Source organism: Phocoena sinus, chromosome 10 (assembly GCF_008692025.1).
Source record: "Phocoena sinus isolate mPhoSin1 chromosome 10, mPhoSin1.pri, whole genome shotgun sequence".
NCBI classification, from domain to species: Eukaryota; Metazoa; Chordata; class Mammalia; order Artiodactyla; family Phocoenidae; genus Phocoena; species Phocoena sinus.
In genome coordinates, this window is record NC_045772.1 from 6,283,707 (window position 1) to 6,302,636 (window position 18,930).

The 18,930-nt window shown below is 47.8% G+C and overlaps 1 protein-coding gene across 2 annotated transcripts in view; it reads left to right on the forward strand.

Moving 5' to 3' along the window:
- The first annotated feature begins 457 nt into the window (after positions 1-457).
- PACSIN2 (protein kinase C and casein kinase substrate in neurons 2) overlaps positions 458-18,930 on the forward strand; it is a 140,029-nt gene continuing 121,556 nt past the window's right edge. For both annotated transcript variants that reach the window (XM_032645270.1, XM_032645273.1), the window contains exon 1: positions 458-599. The gene's annotated coding sequence lies outside the window, so the exon portion shown is untranslated. The remainder of the gene's footprint in view (positions 600-18,930) is intronic.

The window sequence follows — 18,930 nt, forward strand, 5'->3', positions numbered from 1 at the left end:
GCCGGCTCAAGTGAATCTGAGGAAGCCCTGATGACATTGGCTTCTGTGAGTGCCTTAGGGGAGAAAACTTTCAGAAAGACTACCTTCCCTGAATTCCCAGTTAAGTGCGGTGCGACCCTCCCGCGGCCCCCACCTCTGGGCGCCCGCAAAGCCGAAACACTGACTCCAGGCAGTAAGTCTTGCGGACCTCAGCCTCTGAGCGACTCGGGGAAAGTGACCCCAGCCGCCCTCTCCTCAGTTAAGCAGGCTTTCCCCCTTTGATTGACAAAGGTAGTCGCCAATGACGCCCACTGGAGGTCCCTTTGGCGCGCTAGGGGGCGTGCCGCCTCGTAGCTCCTCTGGCCCAGTCAGGGACGCTGAAGGGGCTGTGGGGCGGGGCAGGCTCCCAGCAGCCAATGGCGCGAGCACAGCGGGCGCGGCGGGGGCGAGGCGCTCGGGGCTGGCGGCAGAAGCGGCCGCGGCGGGGCAGGGCAGGGCTGGACAGTGTGGCCAGAGCGAGGGCGGGAGCCGGGCCGGGGCCGGAGCCGGAGCCGGGGCTGAAGACGCGGTCGCGGCCGGAGAAGGGTGTGCGGCGTGTCGGGAGGCGAACAGCGGCCAAGGTGAGGGGCACGCCGCGACGGTTAGGGCGCCGCGGACGGACGCGGGGCGCTGGTTGGCGGCCGGGCCCGCGCCCTGTCAGGCCGCCACGCTGGGGCCGCGCTCCGCGCCCGAGGGCAGCCTCTGGGGCCGCGCCGCCGGCGCGCGAACTTCCTGTCGCTGTGGGAGGGGGTGTGTTCTGGGGCCACCGCGGGCGCCGAGGGGCGTCCGGGGGCCGAGGGGGGCGCCAGAGAGGACGTCGAGGGGCCTCCGGAGGGCGGGTGGGCTGGGCTTGAGGAAAGCTGGGGGCCGAGGGGTGCGGGGTTGGTGCGGGGGCGCCACAGAGGAGAGGACGAGTTCTCGGGTTGAGGGCTTGCTGGAGAGAGAAGTTGGGGAGCGGGGCCCGCGGAGGCAAGAGCGCTGCCGCAGAAGGGGGGACGGACGACTTTAGGAGAGACTTGGGGAGGGGATGCGGGGAAGCCGAGGGGTGCAGGGGTTCCCTGGGGGAAGCGCGGGCGTCTCGGGGAGCCGCGCCGGAGGAGAGGGGGCCCGGTAGGCGCCGGTTAGAGGGCAGGGCTGGGCCCGAGGGTGGCCTGGAGGGGAGGGGGCGGCCAGAGCAGGCGGGACACATATGCGGACGCGCTTATTTGGGGCGCTTTGATGACCGTCCTCCATTTCCTTCCTTCCCACCCTCCCTGTCCCTCTTCTGGCTCTGTGGGGCCGGGGGATGGCAAGCCGTTCTTTGTGAGCAGGTCCTAGGACTGGGGGAACGGGCAGGAGAGGCTGGGGGTGTTTGCCCGGTTGCCCCTCGTAGTTTTCCCAGACTGTCATTTTTAGAAACGTGAGTCTCCAGCCTGCCGGGGCATCCGGAGAGGCCTAGGATTGGAGAGGTAGTGATTTCTGCTGCTGCTCAGTTTCAGTGGCTTGTTGGGTTTCAGCTCCACCTGGGAAGGCTGGTTTTCTTTTCAGAGGAGTTGGTCAGGGGAGCGAGTTGTGCTGTCTCCGGGAGTCCCACACAGCTGCAGCCTTTGAGGATGGTGCTCTCGGGTTGGGTGCCTTCAGGTGGGGTCTGTGCACCATTCCTGGGTCTTGTCTTCTCTCCTTTACCCCAACTGTCCTGTGTTTCTGTGGTTAAGGAGGGTTGGCTGCTCAGAGACTCCACGGCTACTCATTACACTGTTTACCAAACACACCCTGGTTGTCCTGATGAAAATCAGGAGACCAGCTCAGAGAATTTAAACCTGGGCTACGGGCGGTGAGCTCACACCAATTCCTTCCCTTCTCTGTAGTTCCTTCCTCTTCAGTTATCCCAATATGCTGAAGTTCTGTTTTAACCCAGGGCAAGGGAGCCAACCAGGTGGGCTCGGTTGAATGCCAGCCCTCCCCTTCTTGCACGAAAGTTCTTATTACACTTGATTCACAAGCCTGCTTGCAGCCTCCCCATAGAGGCATTGAATGGGAGCCAGTGCAACTGGGGTTTCTCTTGATTCACATGGGAAACAATAATCTGTGTGCACTTAAACTTAATTCTAGAGTTTCACAGTTTCCTTGGTGAGGTTATGTTAGTTGAGATATGAGACCACTACATCAAAAACTTTTCTGTGGTGTGTTTTTCTTTTGACAATTGTCTTGCAGCTTTAAAGAAACTGGCCATTAGGCTGATGATATTTATTACTTGGGAAAGTAACGTAACACAGAGGAATAGATGAGTGATTAGGTCTGCACTCTTAATTCACTTTTTTGGAGAAGAATAAAAATTCATTTGAATGGAAATATCATTCTTAGCTCATGCTGTTGGGGAACTGAAACTTTATTACTTTTAGTCTCAAATGTATAAGATATAGGTCATAATATTTAAATGATCTAACAGCAGGCATATATAGAAAGCTGTATCTGTTTTTTTAAAAATAAATACTCCATGTCCTTTTTTATAAAGCGTGTTGATTTTTAAAAATTAATTAATTCATTAATTAATTAATTTATTTGTGTCGGATCTTAGTTGGGCGCGTGGGCTCAGTTGCCCTGCGGCATGTGGGATCTTAGTTCCCCAACCAGGGATTGAACCCAGGTCCCCTGCATTGGAAGGTGGAGTCTTAACCACTGGACCACCAGGGAAGTCCCAATATCTAGGTTTTGAACATGGCTTGTTGCTGGGAGATAAAGTTGTCTTTCCCAGTCTTGGATGCCCAGTCCAGATCTCTGATGGCCAGGCAATTTCTGGGGTGGGGGATGAGGGGCGTTTGTCCTTACATTTTTTTCATTTCTTATTATTCACTTGAATAATTATTATTCACTTAAATAATAATCTGTGCAGACCAAGTTAAGGGCCTGGTGCTCAGGTTTCCTTCTTCTGACCAGGTCACAGTTGATTCCAGGATGTTATGGAATATCAAAAAGGTGGCATAGATTCCTTAATAATAGTAATGGCACCTTGTGTTTAGAGATCATGATAGCTTTTACCAAGTGCTCTCTGGCTACCCTTACCTGGACCTCCCATCTGACTCGGGCCTGCCTTATCTGCCATCAGATTGTACTGGTGACTTTGTGGAGGCCACCCTGTAGATTATTTGGGTAATGACCACATTCACATGAGCGATAGTGCTGGCTCAGTTTTTTTCCAATTAAGATTGTTTGGAAGTGCAGCGGCATACCTGAAGGCAGCGCAGCAGTGCCTTAGTTACGAAGTCAGTCAGTGTGCATTCCACAGGTAGAGACCTTACTTTATGGCCCTGGCAGTGATCCTTCGCATACCTGAAAGCATGTCAGTGCCTGAAACCTGGTTCCTGATGGGCCCAGTAGTGGTCCCTGGGATGGCTGTGTAGGAGTTCCTTGAGACTGGTGGTATTCAGACGATTATGCTATGCTGACTGGAGGCAGTGTTAAAAGAAGAATTCTCAGAGTATTCTGCACAATGCAACATTCTTGGCGTCTGTGTGGTTCCAATGGTAGCTATTCGAGGGGCAGTGGCCATCTAAGAGCACAAGCTTTGGCATTTTAATTAAAAACAAAATGACAAAAACTCCTTACTTATGTTATATATTAGCTTGTAGTCATTCCCATGATTGTATGTTTATCTGTTTGCTTAATAAAACAGCATCATGTAGTCTAGTTTTCTTGTTTCCTAGAATAAAATCTTTATTTTCAATATTAAAACATCATCTGAGTGTTTCCTGACATTAGGCACTGAAAGAACAGCATATGAGAATATAGAATGAATAAAATGCTATCTCAACAGTCAAAGGCCTCAGCGATCAAAGGCCTCAGAAGCATTAAGAAAAAAAAAAAAGGATGGAAATTTTGCTATAACTTTAGAAACCACGTGTGTGGTGGTTTTTTTTTTTTTTTTTTTTTTAATTTATTTTTGGCTGCGTTGGGTCTTCGTTGTGCGCAGCTTTCTCTAGTTGAGGCGAGTGGGGGCTACTCTTCGTTGTGGTGCGCGGGCTTCTCACTGCGGTGGCTTCTCTTTGTTGCGGAGCACAGGCTCTAAAGTGCAGGATCGGTAGTGGTGGCACAGGGGCTTAGTGGCTCCGCGGCATGTGGGATCTTCCTGGACCAGGGCTCGAACCCGTGTCCCCTACATTGGCAGGCGGATTCTTAACCACTGCGCCACCAGGGAAGCCCCTTTTTTAAAAAATTTATTTATTTAGCTATATGAGCTTTATGTGACTTTTTTCCTCCCTGGAATGTGCGATAGTAGAGGGGGAGGAGCATAGATGGAGACTAGGAACCCTGGGCTCTGTCCAGCCTTTTCCTGACTAACCCTGAGGCCTAGGACAATCACATATCTTATGGTCTCAGTTTTCATGTTTGTAAAAGGAGAGCCTTGGAGGTTCTTAACCTTTTGAGAATCTGATAACAACTATGGACTTCTTCCCAGAAAGCACACTTGTGGACAGCATCAGAGGCCTGGACCCCAGATTAGGAATTCCTGGATCATCCCATCTCTAAGCTCCCTCTCACCTCTGATATTCTGTAATCCTATTTTCCTGGTCATCTTTGAGCTAATAATAATGATGACTTGTATTTATGGAAGACACATTCCAAAGCATTTTCACCTCTCATTTTTTGTCCCCAGAATATTTCTGAACAGTGTGGGTGGTGATGGATATTCCTTCTTCTGATGGAGAAAGGGGTACCAGACCTGTCCACCACTTTAGTAGCATTACACAGCCAGCGGCCTGTCCTGGGACCAGAGTCAGGGCTCCTGGTTGCCAGCTTGGGGTTTTTCCATTAGGTTTTGCTTCCTTGGTGGTTGGTTATGTTTGGCAGTGTAGATATCCCAGAATGTGTCACTTGCAGAGGAAATACTTGTGCATCTACTGAAAGGACTGTTTTTTTTTGTCTGAATTTGGATCACTAAACACCTTTCTGCCTGACTGTCAAAAGGTTACTTATTTTGTTTTTGCTATTTTTTTGTGCCATACTTTTCATAGGGAAACATTTGTGGGACTTGAGCGTTTTGAGCAGAGTTGTTTAATGTTTATTGATTAAAGAGTACATTGAGATGATTACTTTTCAGTTGAGTGGTACTTGAGAAACTTGTGAAATAAATGTTAAGTGATAATTCCAAACATTTGACTTGTTCTGTCGAATATGTCCTCACAGATGAGACTTTTCCTGCAGCCTGAGAGGCCCCTCCCTGGGCCCAGAGCTGCTGGGTGGGTTTGAGAGTTGGGTGTGGATTGTGCCAATGACCATGACTATCCAACAGTGACTTCTTGTGGCCTTCTGGCCAGATTCTGAATATTTTAGGGACTGTTTTTTTTCAGTTTATTAACAGAATACAGTGTATCAGCTATATAAAGGACTTGTGTAAGCAAAAAAATACTAAACTTTAAAGCCTCACAGATGTTAAATGGTTTATTACTGATGAAAAGAATCATCATAATAAAGATGTTCTGAATAATCAGACATGGAGGTAATAGGATGGTATACGGTAGGTACCACTCAAATGTGGTATATGTGTGTGTCCTCCAGTCTTCCTATTATGTTATGTCTGATACCTGTAAGGAGACTGGCCGACATCATTCACTCTCCAGGCATGGAAAAGGGTATTTGCTCATTTCACAGTGCATTTCTTTAGAATACTGGAGAGGATGAGGCAGACATGCACAGCCTCACTGACATCCAACATAAAGCGTGATGTCATGTGTCAGCTTCCCTAGGTGAGTTGCTCGCCAGAGAGGCATTGGTGAGGAGATGAGGCTGTTAGAGGGCAAGGCCCACGATGAAGTGTGGACTCCAGGCTGCTGCCACTGTGCAGGGATGGCATCCAGTTAACTACACAACCTGCCTTGAGGTCAGCTAGTATTCACGGGCCCTTCTCTGACCAGGAAACTTGCATCTGTTGGCTCTTTTTTTCCAGAGGCCTGTCCGTGATTTATATATTGATAGAGCGGCAGAGTTGTCAGTAATGAGCTGGGGAACTCCATTAGGCTGCTATGTCGAAGTGCCTGCTTTTTATTTAAAGTTCACTCCTGGGCTGAGTGTTCGGAAGGAGTGTACGCCGATGATGGGAGCTGGGCAAGGTGGGTCGAAGGGAGCCTTCCTGGCCGCTGTGTGTGCAGTGCCCCTGACACTTGTCTCTCCTCACAGTTCTGGGATCCCGAGATTCAGGTGACTGTCAGGAGGTGAGCTTAGAAGCGATCCCGTCTTTGTGACAGTAGCAGATGGGAGTGTGTACAAAGTAGGGGCAGACAGAGGAGGGTGGATCTGACCACCTTCAGGACACTGCACAGAAGCTGGCCTTCAGGGAGGTGACTTCGGAGTGGTTTTGCCACTCTCCAGGCGCTCTCCAGGTGGCAGTGACTGGAAGGAGAGGCCCAGGCAGAGGCACGGCGTTGTAAAGAACTTGACGGTGTGAAGGGGCTGCTGAGGGTGGAGCGGGGGAAGGCTGGGTGGGCAGACTTCAGGTTGTGTGACCTGCCTTGCAGGCCAAGCTCGGGTTTGAACCTCCTCCTGGAGGGTGGAGTTCAATAGGGAGCTGTTTTGGGGTAGTAGACACAGCAGGTTGAAGCTCTGCACAGAAGTGAGAGCGTCAGGTGAGAAGTCAGAAATGCAGATGGGGGAGGGGTGATTCAAGTGGCTTATTTTAACAAAAGTCACTTATGTCCCTGGAGGCTCAAGGATTAGTGTGGAAGTTCTTAGGAAGCAGTGCTAAACTCTGATGAGAGGGGCTTCCACAGTAGGACTGGCGTCAGTCTTAACTCAGTTCCTTTGCCTGAATTTACGTTTTTAGTTGGTAATACAGCATCTGCCAGGGTTCTGCCTCTTTCCATATGGCTTATGCTCACAAATCCATGCAGTTAGTGTGTAACTTTCACTGCCAGTTCCTGCAGAAAAAAGGTAGTATTTGCAGTAAGGTATAGGAAGTAACATGGTTTCAGAGCCACACAGTCCTGGGTTTGAGTGCCAGCACTACTACTAGGTAACCGTGGTCTTCCTTGGCCAAATATTTCAATATCTCCAAAACCAGGACATTGACAGCCCCCTCCTCATACAACTTGGGGAGGGCAGTGTGAGGGAGCGGACCATAGACCCCGAGAGCTCAGCACCTGTGCCTGATTCATGGTGCCAGCGCAGTAACTTCCGTATCCCTCAAAGTGCAGGGTCTACTTGAGTGAATTTGCTAATTAAGAGAAATATACGTTTAAAGGGCTCAAACTGATGTTATGTTATCCAATTCTATTGAAAATCCTTCTAAGATGTGTTATTCTTTTCTCAGCCTAAGTGTATTCAGTATACTCGGACCTCTCCTTGGTGACTCAGGGTCAAAGGGATGCTGTTGAGGTTGTCGACATGGATGAGGCTTCTGACCCTGCATGGAACACACTCCCATCCCGCTCCTTACAGGGCCTGTCTTGTCTCTTCTTTCCACCTCCAGGCTTCTCTCTGATTCTGTCCCCTTTGTTGGGGTGAAGGCTTGAGGGCCATCTTTTCCTTCCTGGATTTTTTTTTTTTTTTTACGGTACCCGGGCCTCTCACTGTTGTGGCCTCTCCCGTTGTGGAGCTCAGGCTCCGGACGCGCAGGCTCAGCGGCCATGGCTCACGGGCCCAGCTGCTCCACGGCATGTGGGATCTTCCCGGACCGGGGCACAAACCTGTGTCCCCTGCATCGGCAGGCAGACTCTCAACCACTGCGCCACCAGGGAAGCCCTCCTTCCTGGATTTTGAGGGCAGCCCTGCCACACAGAGGCCTTGCTCCCATCTGGGTTGGTGATTCTGTGCTTGAGTTGAATGTTACCTAGGTTATAGAAAGCCTGACCCTCGGTGTTGTGACTAGCCTTCGTGACTCAGAATTGGAAAGGACCATGTGTGATGGTGACAGTAGCTCATACTTAAGTAATGAAAAATTTAAAGGCTTGAAAAAGCAAATTGTAAAGCAATAGGTATACTCATCACAAGTGTAAAATATTAAAACAATATACAGCAACTATAGTTAAGGTTGTAGAAGTACGGAAAGTTTCTCCTTGATTTCCAAACTGTTCCATTGGCCTTTTACTTTTAGAATTAATATTTAAGTAATAACTTGACTCTATAATTAAAAAAAAAATATGAATGGCTTGATTGTGTAGGCATTTTCAGTTTACCAGGAATTTTCCCATAGTCCTGATTTTGTTTTCAGAACAGCCTTGTTGGTTTGCTCCCCTCTTCATTTTTCAGAGGAGGATAAGAGGGAGGACTGGAGGGTCATTGGTTTTGACTGAGGCTGGCCAGCCAGGACCCCAGGTGGGCCTCAGCCCAAGTCTATAGCTCTTAGAGAGCCTAGTTATGGGGGTCTCTGCTGGGGCCTGCAGGGTGGTCTTTCACATATAGAAAAAGCTGTGGCTAGTGCTTTGAAGTTTCCTATTGAATAAATGAAATTTTATTATTGTAAAGTGATACCCAAACCATAGTTTGTGAACATTTTCATATTTTAAAGTACGTTTGTGTTCCATTGTATCCAGTTACGTTGTCGCCAACTGAGCGCGCCACGTCTGTGAGTTGTGGTCTTCAGAAGAACCACAGAGCAGGCTCTGCACCCCATGTGGACCTCCAGGCCTGCTGTTGGTGGGTTTTGTAGCTGACTGATTGCTGGAGGATGGAGCGGGCCTACCTGGGTGCTGTTTAGCTTGGACATGACAATGTTTTAATTAAGGAAGCAGTTGTGCCCTCTGCACCAGTGAAGGTAACCATCAGCTGAGGAGCGAGGGCAGCCAGTGAGGGGGGTAGATCGGGGGCAGGGCATCACCGTCTGGGACAGGCCTCTGGGGCTTTCTGAGGGACCGTACAAGAAGCTTTAAGCTCCTGCTCATTTAATTCTTGCAAGATAAAGTTCACTTTACACATGAGTAAACCAAAGCTCTGAGAGATGAAGTGACCTTCACAGGGTCACCGGCAGAGCTGACCCTCAGCCTGGCTCTGAAGCCACACTTACCACACTTACCTGCTGAAGTGTATTCTGAGTCACTTGCCCTCAAATATGAAAAAAATCTTTAAGTTAATCTTCCTTCCCCACTTCTCAGAAACATAGAAAAGAGGCAAGTTATGTGGTCTTTTGTTTAAGACAGGATCTATGCCTACAACTAACTTGATTAAGATAATCCAAAAGTTTGCAATAATTTATGCGGTGGGGAGATAAGGGCAGAAAGGGAGAGGCTTCTAAACAGTCCAGAGCTCCTGGCTTCGGTGGGAATGCTCTTGCCTCACCTTGGTGTCATATGAGATTGAAAAAGCACTTACTTAGGGGAGGGACTTTCCTGGTGGCGCAGTGGTTAAGAATCCGCCTGCCAATGCAGGGGACACGGGTTTGAGCCTTTCCTGGGTCCAGGAAGATCCCACATGCCACAGAGCAACTAAGCCCGTGCGCCTCAACTACTGAGCCTGTGTTCTAGAGCCCGCAGGCCACAACTACTGAAGCCCGCGCACCTAGAGCCCGTGCTCCACAACAAGAGAAGCCACCGCAATGAAGAGTAGCCCCCCGACCCCGCCGCCCCGCTCTCCGCAACTAGAGAAAGCCTGCACACAGCAACGAAGACTCAACGCAGCCATAAATAAATAAACAAACAAACAAATAAATTTTAAAAATTAAAAGAAAAAGCACTTATTTGGGGAGAAGAAATTACATTTCTTTAAAGCATTCATTTGCACTACACTTTGTAAAAGAGCTTCACATTTTGTTGATATGTGATATCAAATGAACATCATTTGTACAGGTAAATTAGAGCAATTTTTTTTTTTGCGGTACGCGGGCCTCTCACTGCTGTGGCCTCCCCCGCCGTGGAGCACAGGCTCCGGACGCGCAGGCCCAGCAGCCATGGCTCACGGGCCCACTGCTCCGCGGCATGCGGGATCCTCCCGGACCGGGCCACGAACCCGTGTCCCCTGCATCGGCAGGCAGACTCTCAACCACTGCGCCACCAGGGAAGCCCAGATCTTTGTTTTTATGCTTGTAAACATTTGTCACTTTTGTGTCAAAAGGCTTTTTTTTGTTTTGTGTTTTTGCTTTCTAGTCTTTTAAAAATTGAAGGTACAACATAGAAAATAGAGGTTTTTTTTTTTAAATAAAGAACTCTGTATTTTACTTTGCGTATGCATAGGGGTTTTTATGTATCTTAGAAGCAGTAGCTGCCGCCTACTGACTGCTTTGTTCCATGCTTCAGAAGAAGCAAGAGGCATTGCCTCTGTCCTCACAGCAACACTCAAGACTCTGAGGTTACCAGTTTGAACATGAGGGCCCTGCAGGTAGTGAGATCATGTGCTTAGTCCAAGGTCATTAGTGTTGTAAACAGGGGAGAGAATTTGAAGCCTATACTGGCTACATGTGGTTGTCCCCTTCTCGTCAATCTACACTGTCACAATTGTATTCTTCAGATTCCCTTAAATATTTTATCAAATATCATGTTTTTATCATTGTCCTTAAAAAGATTTTTAATGGTTGTGTAATCCTGTTAATGTTTCTTTACGTACTTTTTTTTTTTTTTTTTTTTGCGGTACGCGGGCCTCTCACTGTTGTGGCCTCTCCCGTTGCGGAGCACAGGCTCCGGACGCGCAGGCTCAGCGGCCATGGCTCACGGGCCCAGCCGCTCCGCGGCATGTGGGATCTTCCTGGACCGGGGCACGAACCCGTGTCCCCTGCATCGGAGGGTGGACTCTCAACCACTGTGCCACCAGGGAAGCCCTAATCCTGTTAATGTAATGAGGTTAAAACATTCCCCTAATGATGGACATTTTAGGTTATTTCCACTTTTTTTTTTTTTTTTTGCTATTCTAGATGAATTTGCAGTTTACAATTTCATTTTTCTTTTCTCATTTGTGTAATTAGTTCCTGGCTATAAATTCCCAGAAATAGAAATCTTGGATTAAAGGGTATGAACATCTTAGAGTGTTTTGAAAGCCTACTCCGTTGCTTCTGGGTTTATCTTTCTGATATTTATGGATGAAAAAAATTGAGGGAGTTTTTTTTTTTTTTCTCTTTAAAATGCTTTGGCCTTTAGAACTTCCAAGTATCTGTGAGATAAACTTTTGTGAGGTTTTCTTAAATGAGCCACATTTCCTCCTAAGTTTCTGGATATCGTTTTACTTGAATTAGATGTTTTTACTTTCATAAACAAGAAACAGTCTTTGAAAAAGTCCTTACTGCTTTCTTTATTGATCACCTGAGCCAATGTTCTGCATTTCCTAGGTTGTAAATGTTTGTGGTTGCATTCCTTCATCAATTCAGCTGTCATGATACTCTGAACAACAGTCTCTCTGAACTTGTTCTTCTTTTCTTTTCCTCACTTGAAATACGCATAGTGGGAAAGACCATGCAAGGTTGTTTCTGCTGGTATCGTCACACATCAGGACAGCCTGGGGGATCTCGAGATCCTTTGGATTTTGCCTGTGTAGCTTCTAGATGCTGCTCTCACGGACATTCCTACCATTGCTAGAGGCAAACATCTCAGAGAAGTACTGGGAGGTTTGTTTGTTTGGCCGCAGTGCGCAGCATGTGGAACTTCCCCGACCAGGGATCGAACGTGCCCTCAGTACTGGAAGCACGGATTCTTAACCACTGGACCACCAGGGAAGTCTGAGAAGTATTGGGAGGTTTATAGTGTTGGTGCTTACACTTTTTTTTTCCTTTTCTTTTCTTTTTTGTCTTGTTTGTTTTTCTGTTCTGAAGTCACTGTGTCCTTTACCATGTCCCTTCACCATGGGCTGGCTTACTTTTTCACCTTCCACTGTTCCTTAGGTATTCACCTGAAGATTAAGTGGAGTCCTAGTTTGCTGGTGGTTCATTTTCAGGGTTTGCAAAGGAAAAGGTGCTTAGCAGGGACAAGGAGGGCCCCAGGTGGGGAGCAGTGGCCAGACCTCAACTCTCACCCTCTGGTTCTCTCTCTTGGATTCCTGCTGTGCCTCCATCACACTCCTCCACCCCCAGAAGGCTGCTTCCTCTTTAGTTCTCTGGCCTCATCCTGGGCAAAAACTCCTCTTTTCTTTGGTTCCTCTTATCCTAGCTAAGAAAGTCTGGTGTTCACAACACAACAAAACAGAAAACATTAGTATGTACTCAGGTAGAAATAAGAGGAACTAATCACAAACAACACAGAAGCATAACAAGAGTTTTGTTTCTCAGGCACAAGTAGGTTTTTGATGCCAGCGCTGTAGGGCTAATCTGACTGCATTGGCTCAGCTAGGTGCTGCCTAGCTTCCTGCTTCCCCTTCCCACCTGTTTATTTAGTCAATAAACCCAAATTTTAGAGTAATATTTTGCTCTGTGCTTGGTAACCTGTGTTTTTATCAGAAGTACGGAAATTGTACTTTGCCCTGGTTTCCACAGATGCCTAAACATGTCTGAGTTGGCTGTTGCCTGGGCAAGTGGCTGAGCTGTTGGTTGTGTGTGTGGTGAAGGCTCTGGTAGAGGCTGGGTGGAAGTCCCAAGACATCCTTATGGCTTCTCAGCCAAGCTGGATGCTAACTACCAAGCCCCAGAGGCACACGTTTTTGGCTTCCCCTTTGTCCTTTCCACGTTTCCTGTTTTATTTCCTGAGAAATCTCTGCCCAATTGCTCCGGCTTGGCAGGGTGTGGCATGTAATGCAATGGGACTATTTTATTTCAGGACGTGGACCTTTGGACCATGAAGCATGATTCCTTAGCAGCCCTTAACCCCAGCTTTATTCTGGGTTGGACAGGTGCACGGTGTTCCATCAAGTTTCTTCTGCTTCTTAGAACTGGGGCCAGTGACTGGAGTCCAGAAGTAGGCCTTGCCTGAGAGTCCCACAAAAAAAGGGCCTTGAAGTGGGACCTGGGGTGGTAGTCCTGGCCATGCGGAAGTCATGGAAAAAAATAATTTGATTGGATAATTGGAGTGCTGCAGTACGCCTCCTTTTATGAGAACCGAGTGAAGTGATTGGTATAGTACATTCCAGACTTTTTTTATCTTTTGGATTTCTTTCTTTCCTTCTTGCTTTTGCAGGTGTGGGTCTGAAGTTGCTTGATAGGGGGTGGGCTGGGCTGTCTCATTGTCTCCCTTTATTTTTAAAAATTTATTTATTTATTTTTGGCTGTGTTGGGTCTTCATTGCTGTGCGCGGGCTTTCTCTAGTTGCAGTGAGCGGGGCTGCTCTTCGTTGTGGTGTGCGGGCTTCTCACAGTGGTGGCTTCTCTTGTGGAGCACGAGCTCTAGGCGCGCGTGCTCAGTAGTTGTGGCTTGTGGGCTCCAGAGCGCAGGCTCAGTAGTTGGGGCGCACGGTCTTAGTTGCTCTGCAGCATGTGGGATCTTCCCGGACCGGGGCACGAACCCGTGTCCCCTGCATCGGCAGGTGGACTCTCAACCACTGCACCACCAGGGAAGTCCCTCATTGTCTCCCTTTAAAGTTCAGACAGGTCACCTTTCATGAAGTTTTTTTTTTTTTTGCTCCAGAATTGCTATTTTGGACTTGTGCTTTTTGTCTATAACTTCCAGTAGGAACTTCCAGGTTCATGAAATTTAGAAATAGTTGAAAATAACATGCTCTCTTAACTAACAAGAGGCAGGAGGAAAAAACCCCCAAACCTTTAAATCCCTGCCTTACAGAAACTTAATGTTAGTGGTGTGATTGGAAGAGGTGGAGGCCCACTCTCGAGAAGCGAACTCTGTCAGCAACCTACGCCCCACTGCACCCCACCCCGAACTCCTGGGGGTTGGGTAAGAAGAGGGAACTTTCCCTCCCTGGGGTAGGGGTAGAAGATTTTCAGTATCTACAGGGGCTGCAAAGGCTCCTGCTGTTGATGGGGGGCTGGCTTTTGGTCCCAGGTTGCTCTCCCCTGTAGGAGGGCCTTCTTGGAGCAGTGGGACAAGCCCTACTGAGTTCTGGTTATGGGCCAGCCTGGTGTTCTGTGCTGCAGGTGTTACGTGGCGAGTTTATCACATCACGAGCTCTGCAGACAGATTGCCTGGGCTTGAATCCCAGTTCTGCAATTTATGGTGGGTCCCTGGGAAAGTTACTGATCTCTCTGTGCCTCAGTTACCTCACCTCTAAAGTGGGGATAATGATAGGATTGGTGTGAGGACTGGATGAATGAGTATGTGTCCTGAACTTGGTTGGGGCAGTGCTGCACTTTAAGAGCCCCATTTAGTGTAGCCATTGTGTGCCTCTGAGCCTCCCAACTGTCCTGCCACGTGGCTCTTTGATTGTCACTTTACAGTTGAGAAAACAGGCTCACAGAAGCTTAATAACTCCTTAGACCCAGATCTGCCTTAAGGTTCTCTCTTCAGTGCACTGGTGGTTCCCCACAGGTACCCTGGTTCTCCAGGACGCTAGGGGATGATTACAAAGGGATGGCTCACTCACAACTATACCCACCAGGCATACTTTGTAGGTGGATTTTTTTTTTTTTTTTAACTGTCTCTACACAAGCAAAAGACACACAACATTTATAAGTTACTGTATAAAAATGATGGCTGTGCTTACGATGAATAAAATACCAATTCATTTTAAAGCTTGAATTTATCATAGCCGTTTGTCATCTTGATTTCCTCAGTCATTGAATGCGAAAAGTACTATCATCTAGGGATCTAAGGACCTTGTTAATATTAAAAAAGGATCCTTTTGGGGGGAGAATTCAGTAGATGTTTATTGTTGCCCTTTTCTTGCCCTGTACATTTTTTTCAAAAAAAATTTTTTTTTAATAAATTTATTTATTTTTGGCTGCATTGGGTCTTCGTTGCTGCGCACAGGCTTTCTCTAGTTGCGGGGAGCCGGGGCTACTCTTCGTTGTGGTGCGCGGGCTCTAGGTGCGCGGGCTTCAGTAGCCATGGTGCGCGGGCTCTAGGCGCGCGGGCTTCAGTAGCCGTGGCACACCGGCTCTAGAGCGCAAGCTCAGTAGTTGTTTGCCCTGTACTTTAGTATATGTCTTTCTGTATGTCTGGCATCTGCATGCCTTCTCAAGGATCAGGGCATATTGCGGAGATGGAATCTCCGTTGTGGCTGGGCCGAACTGTGAACTGGAAGCAAGGTTGGGAGCTCAGAATCCATACCAGGTTCAAACAGGAGGAATATCTGAAGTCTCCATGGGAGCAAAGAAGGTACTTACACCTGAGGTATCTTGAATTCTGCTGGATCCCTCGATTCTCTGAGGCATTGATTCTGGTTCACCCTCACTAGTGTCTCCTAGGGTGCCTTCCTGGGGCAGACTGATACATATATTTTTTAATTTTTAAAAAATATTTTATTCTGTTTTATTTTTGGCTGCATCAGGTCTTAGTTGCAGCATGTGGGATCTTTCGTTGCAGCACATGTGATCTTTCGTTGCAGCACGCAGGCTTCTCTCTAGTTGTGGCTCGCTTGCTCAGTAATTGCTGTGTGCGGGCTTAGTTGCCTCACGTCATGTGGGATCTTAGTTCCTTGACCAGGGATCGAACCCGCGTCCCCTGCATTGGAAGGCGGATTCTTAACCACTGGACCACCAAGGAAGTCCCTATATTTTTTAATTCAACAAATTCCTGCTCCTCTTTAACGAAAGGCTCTAGTTGCAAAGTACATTCCCGAATCCAAACCACAAACTTAAAGGCTGGGGCCTGCCCCTGGCTAAGCTGCCAATTGCATGGTGGCCAGCCCCTGAGAGGCCTTCTCTTTTCTAGGAAAGCTCTCCTCTTTGTTAGATTTTGCTCTGCAATTTTACTTCCCTACTCACCTAACCTTGGTCATCGGTGTTCTGATATATGTGCTTGAAACTCAGCACTGTCCTTCTTGACCTTTATTTGGGTCTCAGATCTCCTTCAGAATTTCATGAAGACAGATTCCATCCGCTCCCCGCCCCCACCCGGCAAAATGGACACAAACATTTTTGCATTCACTTCTGACAGGTTCATAAGTCCCCATTCATTTATTGAACAAATATTTGAATTTCTGTCATGTGCCAGACACAGTTCTAGGCACTGGGGTTACAGCAGGAACACAGTAGACCAAGACCATACATTCTAGTCGGGGGAGACAGAATATGGTTAGATGACTCATGTCCCTTATGGAGGGAAGGTCAGCTTCGGTGGGCTGGAGCATCCAGGCCTCATCCTGCCTGCTTGGGGCTAGGCTCTTTGCCAACCTCCCAGTTCACTTCCAACTTTCACCTTCCAGAACTAGCTTTTGACGTCACCATCATTATCACATAGATTTTTAACGATTTAATATCTATTGAGGCGTATTTTGTGCCAGGTGCGCTACTTTTCCATGCATGATTACACTTATTCTTATGACAACTTTGTTTTGCAGGTGGAAAGCTGGCCTTAGAGAGGTTAAGTGACAGGCCTCATAGCTAGGAAGTGTGGTGCTTTTGATCAGTCTGCAGCTTACGATTGTGGAATTCAGCAAGCCAGGCCTGAGGACATCATCAGAAATGGCAACAAAAATTAAGTGTGACCATTTTGTCCTGGACATGTCCATTCTCTGACTGGTTCCTTTAGCGGTCATAAATTTTTCACCTGTGACATCAAATTGCCTTGCTCAAGGCTGGAAACGTGAGTGGAACATGCTCTCAGGCCTCTACATGGTAGACGTTACAGACACTTGAAGTTACCAAATATATATTTACTGTTAGCAAGATTGCATAATTCCATCCTCAGTCCCAAATAACTGCCTTATGAGTGACATTTGAAATGCACATTATTTAGTACTTGGCTAAGGAGATTTATATGCACACTGTTTTTTCCACACCAGACAGTTATTGTCTTGATTTAATTTTTTAAGGCACTACCCAATGAACAGAATAACTTCCTGAAAAGTTGCTTTAAAAAACTTTGAAAAAAAAAAAAAAAAACTTTGTATTCTCTGCAGAGGGTGGAATGAAACAGTATTAGTGATCTTGACTCAGCCCCTGACATAACAGAGTCATTATTCTGACTGGAGGTTTGCAAGCTGCCATCCCCCTGGCATTAACAGCTGTTAGTTCTTTAAATATTTACGTTTAATAACTTTATATCTCTGCTTCCTTCTAAGGCTTGCTGCAACTTCACGTCAAACACAAAACTGCACCTTTGAAGTTATTTTGAAATGTGACTAAATGCCAGGGTGAAGTTTCTCTATAGCCATCTCACATCATGGAGGAACAGTTGGACTGTGGGTCTGGCTCAGTGCTAATTAAATGTTGCAGCGTCCAGCTGTCCTTCCTGGGCAGCTGGGTCTTCTGGAGAAGCCCCAAGGGTCGGAGGGGGAAGTTGTCCCTTTGTTATGTGACCAAGGGGCGATTGTTGGAAGTCGAGTCCTGAGAGAGTCCGGGAGGCATTCTAAATGGAGTTTCCAGTCTAAAAGGTGAGGCAGGGTTGGAGGAGTCTCAGTTTGAAGCCCAACCTGTAGGATTTTTGAGCAGGGTGGCTGGAGAAGGCATCTGTTGTGGCTTCTTTCCCTGGCCTCCCCTTCTAGACCATAATTCCCTGTCCCAGTAACCCCTTACCCAATTGCAAGACCTGTTTGGGCCTCTTCCCTGGCTGTGTCCCACTGGACCTGGTGGACCATGCCATCGTGTACATATGCTTCAGGTTGAGAGGTGGTCAAATGGTGGTTGTGTGCAGGGTGTGTGTGTGCAGATTTGGCTTGGGTGTGCAGGTTAGGGTGTTCCCACAAGTGCACTGGGGGTCCTTGAGGAGCAGGGCACTCACTGCTCTGGATTCATTGTGTATCTGGCTTCTGGAAATAACAAAGTCCATACTTACTTATTGAGTGTGCTTGTCCCATGCCATCTCTGCTGCTTATGGTACCCTGCGGAGCTTGGAGGTGTCCCTCCCTGTCTGATAGCTGGGGCTTGGGGAGGTGGGTTCAACATCAGGCCTCCCTGCTCAGCTGTTCTTGGCATTAAATCAGGCACAGCAGAGGAGGGCCACTTGCATTGTGCCATTTTACCCAAAGTCTCCTTCTAGGACTTGAGGTCTTTTGGATCTTGTTAGCATTCTGGCACAGTATCAGAAGGATTCTAGTTTATATATCATGGTCTTTTTTAGAGCTCATATTTTATTTCCATTTTATCCATGGACTTAAGCCTGGAAGATTCCCAGTGAACAGCTTTAACATTGTCATATATAACTTTTCTTTGCCGAAAAGCACAGATACTCTGGCTCGGGGGTAAACAGCTCTTCTAGAAACAAGTCAGTGCACTTCAGCAGCAGCAAAGCAGCGCTCCAGGAACCTTTCAGGGCACATTCTTCTTGTGACTTCTTGTCCTCCAGGAGGGGAGGGACACAGTGTCTCGGGTCACTGCCCTGGCTGCAGTGTCCCACAGTACACGTGACCATCCCAGTGGCGTTGGAGCTGGAGTGCCGTCTCTCCAGAAGTAGCTCCAGGATGGAGATGGAGACAGGCGTGGGGACTGCCTGAGGACTGTGGAGTTCTCAGCATGTCCCTGGCCCAGAGGGTCACAAGAGCTGGTCTGAAACCTTGTTCTCACAGTGTAGTTTTTATATGTTAAGATTAGCAACTGCCTTTTCTTGGGCAGGATTCTTTTAGTATAAGATGGTGACCTTTTATCTTTCAGTTTTTTGTTTCTATTTTTTGGCTGTGTTATGTCTTCGTTGCTGACCACGGGCTTTCTCTAGTTGTGTTGAGAGGGGGCTACTCTTCGTTGTGGTGCGTGGGCTTCTCATTGTGGTGGCTTCTCTTGCTGCGGAGCATGGACTTTAGGTGCGTGGGCTTCAGTAGTTGTAGCTCGTGGGCTCTAGAGCGCAGGGTCAGTAGTTGTGGTGCACGGGCTTAGTTGCTTTGCGGCATGTGGGATCTTCCCAGACCAGGGCTCGAACCTGTGTCCCCTACATTGGCAGGCGGATTCTTAACCACTGTGCCACCAGGGAAGTCCTGTATCTTTTAGTTTTAAAATGTCTTTTCTTTTGATATTGTTGATATGAGCTGGTAGTTTTGTTTTGTTTTGTTT